Source organism: Suncus etruscus, chromosome 15 (assembly GCF_024139225.1).
Source record: "Suncus etruscus isolate mSunEtr1 chromosome 15, mSunEtr1.pri.cur, whole genome shotgun sequence".
NCBI classification, from domain to species: Eukaryota; Metazoa; Chordata; class Mammalia; order Eulipotyphla; family Soricidae; genus Suncus; species Suncus etruscus.
In genome coordinates, this window is record NC_064862.1 from 76,001,048 (window position 1) to 76,010,369 (window position 9,322).

The 9,322-nt window shown below is 40.7% G+C and overlaps 1 pseudogene; it reads left to right on the forward strand.

The window, feature by feature from the left end:
* The first annotated feature begins 7,742 nt into the window (after window positions 1-7,742).
* Window positions 7,743-9,088, forward strand: LOC126030480 (tubulin beta chain-like; annotated as a pseudogene).
* The last annotated feature ends 234 nt before the right edge of the window (window positions 9,089-9,322 follow it).

The following is a 9,322-nucleotide window of genomic DNA, read 5'->3' on the forward strand; positions in this document are numbered from 1 at the left end:
ACTAAAACCCACAAAGCCTTGCCATATCAGCCAGCCTTTCATTTATTCTTTTTGCTCTTTTTTGCTTTCTTGTGATTGTTTTGTTGCTGTTTCGTTACTTTTTTGTTGCTGTTGTGTTTTTGTCATTGTTTTTTTGTTTGTTTTTCTTCTTTTTTTATTTTCTTCTTTAAAATGGATATTTATATTTCTAGAAGAACTCCCCCACCTTTTTTTCTTTTCCTTTTCCAACAGAACCACAGAACTTGAATCTCTCTCATAAATTGAGGAAAATAGATGAATGGTACCAGGAGCAAACAGTCACATAAAAAATGATCAGATCTAAATACCAAGCCCAAGGTCAAAGACAACTGAATCGTTACCCAATCTACAGCAAACTATACACAAAGGTGACCTATTACACTAGCAGTCCATGGGGCAAAGCGGGTAGGTATGGAATGCATGCTGGGAACCTTGGTGGAGGGAGGACAACACAGGTGGTAGGAATGGCCCTAATTCATTGTCACTATGTACCTTAAATATTACTGTGAAAGATTTGTAATTCCCTTTGGTTACAATAAAATTATTTAAAAATTTATACTGTAGATACTGTTATTACAATGATTAGTTCTCTCTCATAGTCTTAGTCTATAATTACCATGAGAATGATAATACCCTTTATTGTCAGGCTGCTCTTACCCAACAGCAGGCATACTGTGCCGGGTAGTATCAGTTCCTTTATGCCTGAGTGTAGTTTGTATGGGCATTGTGTCGGAGTTATTTCAGTTGGGCTAGGTATGTCTAGGGCAAAACTTCTATTGCTGCTGGACTGTAGCGAGTTTATGGGCTGTAAGACTGCATAACTTGTTGCCCTAAATTTAGTGAGGCCTGAGGTAGGCCCCCTGCCCATTTTCCCAGAATTTGCAAATTAGAAGGGCAATCTCTTGCCCAGTGATTACCTCCATTGCATAGTGGGCATGATCCTGGCGGCAGTATCCAGAGGGTAGAAGTAGGCAGGGCCTTAAGTGCCCTCTTGTCATGACCAAACTTACCACAATTATAACATCTACCTCAGAATTAGGAGGTCTGAGGCTCTCCTCTGTTTACATATGCAAATAGGCAATCTTTTGCCAAGTGATTGCCTCTACCACAAATAGGGCAAGGTCCAGGTGTTGGCCTTGAATGTTGATTGAATGGAGCTCTAAATTCTCTCCATTGGCATCCTGGTCTACTAGTTTGTTTTTGGACTGAATAACCCTCAAAAGCATTTATCTCATGCCTGGTGGGAAATAGAAACAATGTTCTGGCATGTCTTCTTTCTCCCTTATTAGTCTTAGACTGCACTAACAGTCCTCATTAGCATTTTTTTTTTTTTTTGGTTTTTGGGCCACACTCGGTGATGCTCAGATGTTATTCCTGGCTACGTTGTCAGAAATAGCTCCTGGCTTGGAGGACCATATGGGATGCCAGGAATTGAACGGAGGTTCATCCTGGGTCAGCCATGTGTAAGGCAAGTGCCCTATTGCTGTGCTACAGCTCCGGCCCCCTCATTAGCATTTTTAATTTTTATATAATATCTTTATTTAAACATCTTGATTACAAATATAATTGTGATTAGGTTTCAGTCATGTAAAGAACACTCCTCTTCACCAGTGCAACAGTCCCACCACTAATGTCCCAAATCTTGCTCCATCCCACCCCATCCCCACCTGTACTCTAGACAGGCTTTCCAGTTCCCTCATTCATTCACATGGTTATGGTAGTTCTAAGTATAGTTATTTCTATAACTGCACTCACCACTCTTTGTGGTGAGCCTCATGAAGTGAGCTGGAAGTTCCAGCCCTCCTCTCTTTGTCTCTGAGGATTATTGTAAACATAACTTTTATTTTTCTTAAAACCCATAGATGAGTGAGACTATTCTGTGTCTATCTCTCTCCCTCTGACTTATTTCACTCAGCATGATAGATTACATGTACATCCATGTATAGGAAAATTTCATGACTTCATCTCTCCTGTTGACTGCATAATATTCCGTTGTGTATATGTACCACAGTTTCTTTAGCAATTCATCTGTTGAAGGGCATCTTGGTTGTTTCCAGAGCCTGGCTATTGTGAATAGTGCTGCAATAAATATAGGGTTTTTGTGTTGTATTCTTGTACTCTTAAGGTATATCCCTAGGAGTAGTGTAGTATGTTTTTTTCTTACCGTTGTTCGAAGCATCCATTTGAAAACAAATGTATTTTAGGGAAGTGAAGAAATCATCAGTCTGGCTATTTGCTAGTCCTAATTCAAGCTGAAAACTGAAGGGTCTTTCTCTGATGCTCTATTTCTGGGGGGGGGGGAGTGCGAGAGAAATAATTTCCATGTAGAGGTATCATTTCATCAAATAGAAAACAGTTTTGTTATTCTTTGAGTATCAAATAATTTAATTTTTCTTTTGGTTTTAGGGCTACACATAAAGCACAGTGTTTTCCTTGATCCTCCCTCAGGAATTACTTTTGGCAAAACTTGGTGACCATATGCAATGCTGAGCAGTGAACCCAAGTCTGACCTATGCAAGGCAAAATACTATATACTAGCTACTATACTATATAACCCACTGTACTATTTATTTTGCCCCCATTCTTTAGAAAATTCATAATTTTGAGATATCTTTTTATAAGTTTCTAATAATATATAAATATATATGTGTAAGAACTCAAGAATGTTCTAAAGTGTCCATTTACCAACGTTTCTGAGTATATCTGAAGTATTTTTTTACCTATCCTCTTTACAACGTATGCCTTATCTCTCTCACCTGTCTGTTCATTTAGAGATATGTCCCTTAGTCAGTAACAACTACCTGAAGGAGATTGGAAACCACATCAGCTAATGACGGTCTCCCTATTATCATGAGAAGCTGGCCTTTGGGATCATTATTTGGTGATCCTCAAGTATAGGGCCTGATACTAGGTACACAGTCACTAAACATTAAATGATTGATGACCAGCTGACAAATGTTCTACACCCATTAAGACCATCATAATTTACATAGAGGCAAATGATTTTTTTTTGGTCTCTAGCTCCTAGGTCAAGTAGGATTTATAAAGACAACGCCTTTCTGTCTGAGGAAGAGCACTGGAAAAGATTTTTGATCCTTATTATTACAATATTCACCACTGGAAAGCTCAAGGAGGTAAGACCCTGAGAGTTTTCATTAGAAATTCCACAGTGTCCTGTGGGTCAGAAAATGTGATCATTTTTTAGAAAGGCTTCCTTTACAGGTGTAGTTTTTTTTAATAAATATTTTAAATATAAATTCTTTATTTAAGCACCATGATTACAAACATAATTGTAGTTGGATTTCAGTCATAAACAGAACACCCCCCTTCACCAGTGCAACATTTCCACCACTAATCTCCCCTCCCTCCTTCCCATCCCCTGCCTGAATTTGAGACAGGCATTTTACTAAAGTTATATATACTTTTAAAGTTTAGGAAGCTGTTTTTATTTCTTTCTTTCTTAAAGGATAAGTGTTAAAAATACAGTAGTAATGCTGTGAGAGTGGCAATTGCCGTTGTTTGCATAAGCCCAGCAAAATATGGAGAAAACGGGAAAAAAAAAAAGCCTTGACCTAATTACAAGGAATTCTCACCCCTGAAGTTTTCCGACTTTTGCGCATTGCCTTCATCGAGTCAGGTTGATGTGGAGCATCCTCTGGTTTCACTTCAGCATTAGATGAGGAGACACCTGCCCTGAAAGCAGGTTGTTGCTGTTGATAAGTCGTCTGGGTGTTAAGAAAGCATTCTTTGGAGTAAGCCAATGCCAGAGCAGTGGTAGGGTCTTCCCTGGTAGAGGTTTACTTTCTGGTAATGTTATAGAAAATCGTGTTTGTTTCCATAGATGGTATTCATGGTTCAGTGGTGTATAGGCAATGCTCATTCTTCTGAGGCCCAAGCCAAGCTACTATGCCAATGTTCAGGTGTAGTTTCTTAACTCTAATGTTCTTTGATATTTGTTTCCCAGAAGACACATTGTATGACAGACACTGCACTGAATCTAATACTTGAGTTGTGGGAACCGTGTTGTGTCTCTGTCTCTAATAAGACTTAAGATGTTCTGAACTAAGCTCATTTAAAAACATATTTGTCCACTTTAGTTTTTTCTATTCCAGTAACTGGTACTAAAATCAGATCAGATATTTGGTAAAAAAAAGAAAAAAAAAGTTTTTTTTTTGGGGGGGGGGGGTTGGATCACACCCAGCAGTGCTCAGGGGTTACTCCTGGCTCTATGCTCAGAAAGCACTCCTAGCAGGCTTGGGCGGTCATATGGGATGCTGGGATTTGAACCACCCTCCCTCTGAATGCAAGGCAAATGCTCTACCTCCATGCTATCTCTCCGGCCCCGGTAAAAACTCTTGATAATGAGGCCGGAGTGATGTCACAGTGATAGAGCGTTTGCTTTGCATATGCCAACCCGGGACAAACCCGGGTTCTATCCCCAGCATCCCATATAGTCCCCCGAGCCTGCAAGGAGCAATTTCTGAGAGCAGAGCCAGGAGTTAGCCCTGAGCACCATTGGTTGTGACCCCCAAACAAAAAATTTCTTGATAATATCAAAAACTTATTATTTATACATCATTGGTTTTGCCTTCAAAATATGCTCAAATAAGACCATGCCCCATGACTTCCACTACCATCTCTCACCTAAATGACTCCATTAACCTCTTTTTGATTGCTTTGGTTTTGAGGCCACACTTGATTAAGCTCAGAAGTTATTCTTGGCTCTGTACTCAAAAAACACTTCTGTCAGTACTTGGAGGAACATATAAAGGGCTAGGAATTGAACCTAGATGGGCTATATGAAAGGTAAACACCATCCCTATTGTACTCCCAGTCCAGCCCCTCTATTTACCTCTTAAATAATACATATTTTTGTTCACATACTTCAGAGTAGCTAGAACTATATTTTCTTTTTTGGTTTCTGGGCCACACCTGGTGATGCTCAGGGGTTACCTGTCTATGCACTCAGAAATCACTTCTAGCTTGAGGGACCATATGGGATATCAGGAATCAAACCGCCGTCTGTCCTAAGTCAGCCATGTGCAAGGCAAATGCTGTACCACTGTGCCACCGCTCTGGCCCCTAGAATTATATTTTCTAAACTTTATCCCTATATTTCTCTATTCAGAAAACTTCAAAGCAGCCTATATCACATGAATAAGCAATATAAGGATAGGAGGAAAACAGATTAGGTGAGGTTTAAAGAGATTAACTGTTGAGAATGGACCCTCTTTGTGCAGAAAAGATAACCCATTTAGACATTTTTCTGCACAAAGCCATTTACTGTACCATCTTCTATGTCTTATGTACAATACAGAGTGTTCACCCATCCCTCTCTTTAATGCTATGTAAAAAAGAGAATTTATTTTTACTTTCCTGGACATCCTATTTAAGAAGCCCCCCATTCCTCATCTTTTCTCAACTCCCTCCCCCCTTTACCATACCTTTCCCTCCAATTTTTGTACCTCATATACCATATATCATCTATATGTGTATAAGGAAGGGAGAAAACAATAGTGGTAAATTAAATTCCAATCTTGAGGCCAAAGTGATAGTACATGATGTATGGTTCTTATCTTGAACATAGACCATCTGGACTGAATCCCCAACACTCCAATATGGCACCTCAAGTCCTACCAGAAGCCATGAGTGATTCCAACTGCAATGCCAGGAGTAAGCTATATGAACATCACTGGGTTTGGCCCCAAGACACACACACATATAAAAATGCTTGGGGTCACAGCTGGCAGCACTCAGTAGTTACTTCTGGCTATGTGCTCAGAAATTGCTCCTAGCAAGTTTAATGAAACGTATGGGATGGGATACCAGGTATCAAACCAGAACCTGTCCTGGGTCAGCTGTGTGCAAGGCAAACTTCCTTCAGATTTGCAAGGCAAACTCCCTCATCCAGAAGCAAAAAATATTCTAAAAATTTCATTCAGAGGGAGAAACTATTCACCTAATACTCATCAGATAAGGGGCTAATCTTTAAGATATATAAGGTACTGACAGAACTAAACAAGAAAAATACACCTACTACCATCGAAAAATGGGGAGAAGAAATGAACAGACACTTCCCCAAAGAAGAAACACAAATGGCCAAAAGGCACAGAAAAATGCTCCACATTAGTAATCATCAGGAAGATGCAAATCAGAACAACAATATGGTTCTGTCTCATGCCACAGAGCTGCCACACATCACAAAGAACAAGAACAATCAGCGCTGGCAGGGATGTAGAGAGAAAGGAACTCTCATTCACTGCTGATGGGAATGCCATCTAGTCCAGCCTTTATGGAAAAAATATGGAGATTCCTCAGAAAACTGGAAATTGAGCTCCCATATGATCCAGCTATACTACTTCTAGGGATATATCCTAGGAACATAAAAACACAATACAAAAATGCCTTCTGTACACCTATATTCATTGCAACGTTATTTACAATAGCCAGAATATGGAAACAATCCAGATGCCTGACAACAGATGAGTGGCTAAAGAAACCATGACAAATATGCACAATGGAATATTATGCAGCCATCAGGAAAAATGAAGTCATGTTATTTTCCTATACATGGATGAACATGGAAACTATTATGCTGAGTAAAATAAGTCAGAGGGAGAGAGATAGACACAGAATAGTCTCACATCTTTGGGACTTAAGAAAAACATTGTAGATTAAAAATATAAAATACAAAGACCCACATGTTGTATGAGGCAACCCCAGGTACCATGTTTCTAACCCCTCAGGCTAACATTTCTGATAAAACAGGGTAATGGCAAAGAAATAATTCACAAACAGCCAAAGTTCATCAGAGTTAGTTTGCTTTTATTCCATGGTCTATTTGCCATTTCCTTTTCCTGACATGTGTTTTCTCTGCTAAGCATTTTGCTGCCCCTCTCCTCCTTCTGCTGCTTCTCATTTTGCATTCCACCAGCCAGACATTTTTTATTCTTTATCTAAAGCAGCCCACCTCATACCAGGTGTGGGTGGTTTTGATCATCCAGGTGGGATTAACATCTCAAAAGAAAGTTTAGATAAAATGGCGTTGGGAGAAGGCTTACCTTACAAGACATTATTGTAATAATAACCAGAGACTATAATAATGAGGGCTGGAAGGATGTCTCCGGATATGAAGCTAACAAAGAGTGGTGAGTGCAGTTAGAGAAATAACTACACTAACAACTATCATGACAATGGTAGTGAGTGAGAAAAATATATTGCCTGTCTCAAGGGGTGGGGAGAAGAGAGATGGGGGAGGCATTGGTAGTGGGAAGGTTACACTGGTGATGGGGGGGTCTTCTTTTTTATAACTGAAATCCAACTACAAACATGTTTGTAATCATGGTGCTTAAATAAAAATATTTAAAACAATCCCATTAACAATAACAAAAAATAAAATAAAATAATTTTATTAACAGTTCTGTTACCATATTCAGACCTCACTGCTCCAGCCACAGGGGCTTTTCAGATAAGACTAGCAACAGGAAAAAATTACATAGTTTCTTGCCCATATCCACCTTTAGGTAAGCACATAAAATCTATCCCAACCATGAGGGAAATCACGTAATCCAGGCCAGTCAATGTGGCAACCAGATTGATGCCAAATTCTGGGAAGTGATCAGTGGTGAGCACGGCACCAATCCCACTAGCACCTACCATGGTGACAGCAACCTGCAGCTGGACTGTATCTCCTCATACTACAATGAAGCCACAGGAGGCAGATGACGTTTCTAGTGCAATCTTAGTGAATCTAAAATCTGGGACAATGGACTCTGTTAGCTCAGGTCCTATTGGTCAGATTTTCAGACCATGCAACTTTGTTTTTGTTCAATCTGGGACAGACATCATTTGGACCAAAGCCACATTATGAGGTGGCTGCATTTGTTGACTCAGTGCTAGATGCTTTGCAGGAGGCTGAAAGCTATGACTTTCTGTAGGGCTTCTAGTTTACTCACTGACTGGGTGGAGGCATAGGCTCTGAAATGGGCTCATGAGCAAGATCTGTGAAGAATATCCTGATCAAATCATGAATACCTTCAGTGTGGTGCCCTCACCCAAAGTGTTCAACACAGTAGTCTCGCTGTATAATGCCACTCTCTCTGTTCATCAGTTAGTAGAGAACACAGAACAGACCAACTGCGTTGACAAAAAGGCACTTTGTGACATCTGTTTCTGCACCCTGAAGCTGACAACATTCAAACTCGAGGCCTGTGAGCCATTTGTGGCCCTCTGTACAACATTTTGTGGCCCTGCCCTAGAGAAATCTTGTTTTGTTTTGTTTTAGTTGTTTGGGTCACACACCCCAATGTTCAAGGCTTACTACTGACTTTGCACTCAAGGATCACCCCGACTTTGCCTCCTGCAGCCCCCAGGTAAATTGAGTTTGAGACCCCTGATACAGGAACCTGAACCATCTCGTTTTGGCTATCAGGAGTGGTGCCACTACATGCCTTCTCTTCCCTGGCCATCTTAATGTTGATTTCCCCAAGCTGGCAGTCAACATGGTGCCCTTCCCACTTCTCCACTTCTTTCTTCATGCCTGGCTTTGCCTCTCTAACAAGACATGGTAGCCAGCAGGATCAGGTTCTCACTGTTTTTGAACTCACACAGCAGGTCTTTGATGCCAAGAACATGATGGCTTCCTGGGACCTGTGCCATGGCTGGTACCTCATGGTGGCTGCTGTGTTCCATAGACAATGTACATGAACGAAGTCGTTGAGCAGATGCTGAATGTCCAGAGCAAGAATAAGAGCTATTTCATGGAATTGATTCCTACCAATGTCAAGACTGCTGTCTGTGACATCCCTCCCTGTGACCTCAAGATGGCAGTCACCTTTATTGGCAATAGCACAGCCATCCAGGAGCTAATCTAGTACATCTCAGAGTAGTTCACTGCCATGTTCCACTGGAAGGCATTCCTCCACTGGTACACAGGTGAGGGCATGGATGAGATGGAGTTCACTGAGGCTGAAAGCAACATGAACTACCTCGTCTCTGAGTACCAGAAATCCCTGGTTCCTCCAGGAAGAGGCAGGAGGATTTCAGTGAGGAGGCTGAAGAGGAGGTATAATGGCAGAGCTTTGTCATTCCAGGCCTCTCAGTTCCCTCAGCTGTTTCAACTACTCTGTTCCTGTCACTCACATGTTGCTTCTACTGCTTTCATTCTTTTATTTTTGTTTTTATTTTTTAGCGAAGTTAGAACAGTGCCTGGCACATGATAATGCACTCAATAAATACTTGTTTATGAACGTCTCCTCTCTTTCCACTCTGGTAAGCCTTATGTTCCTCTGGTACACATTCTCAA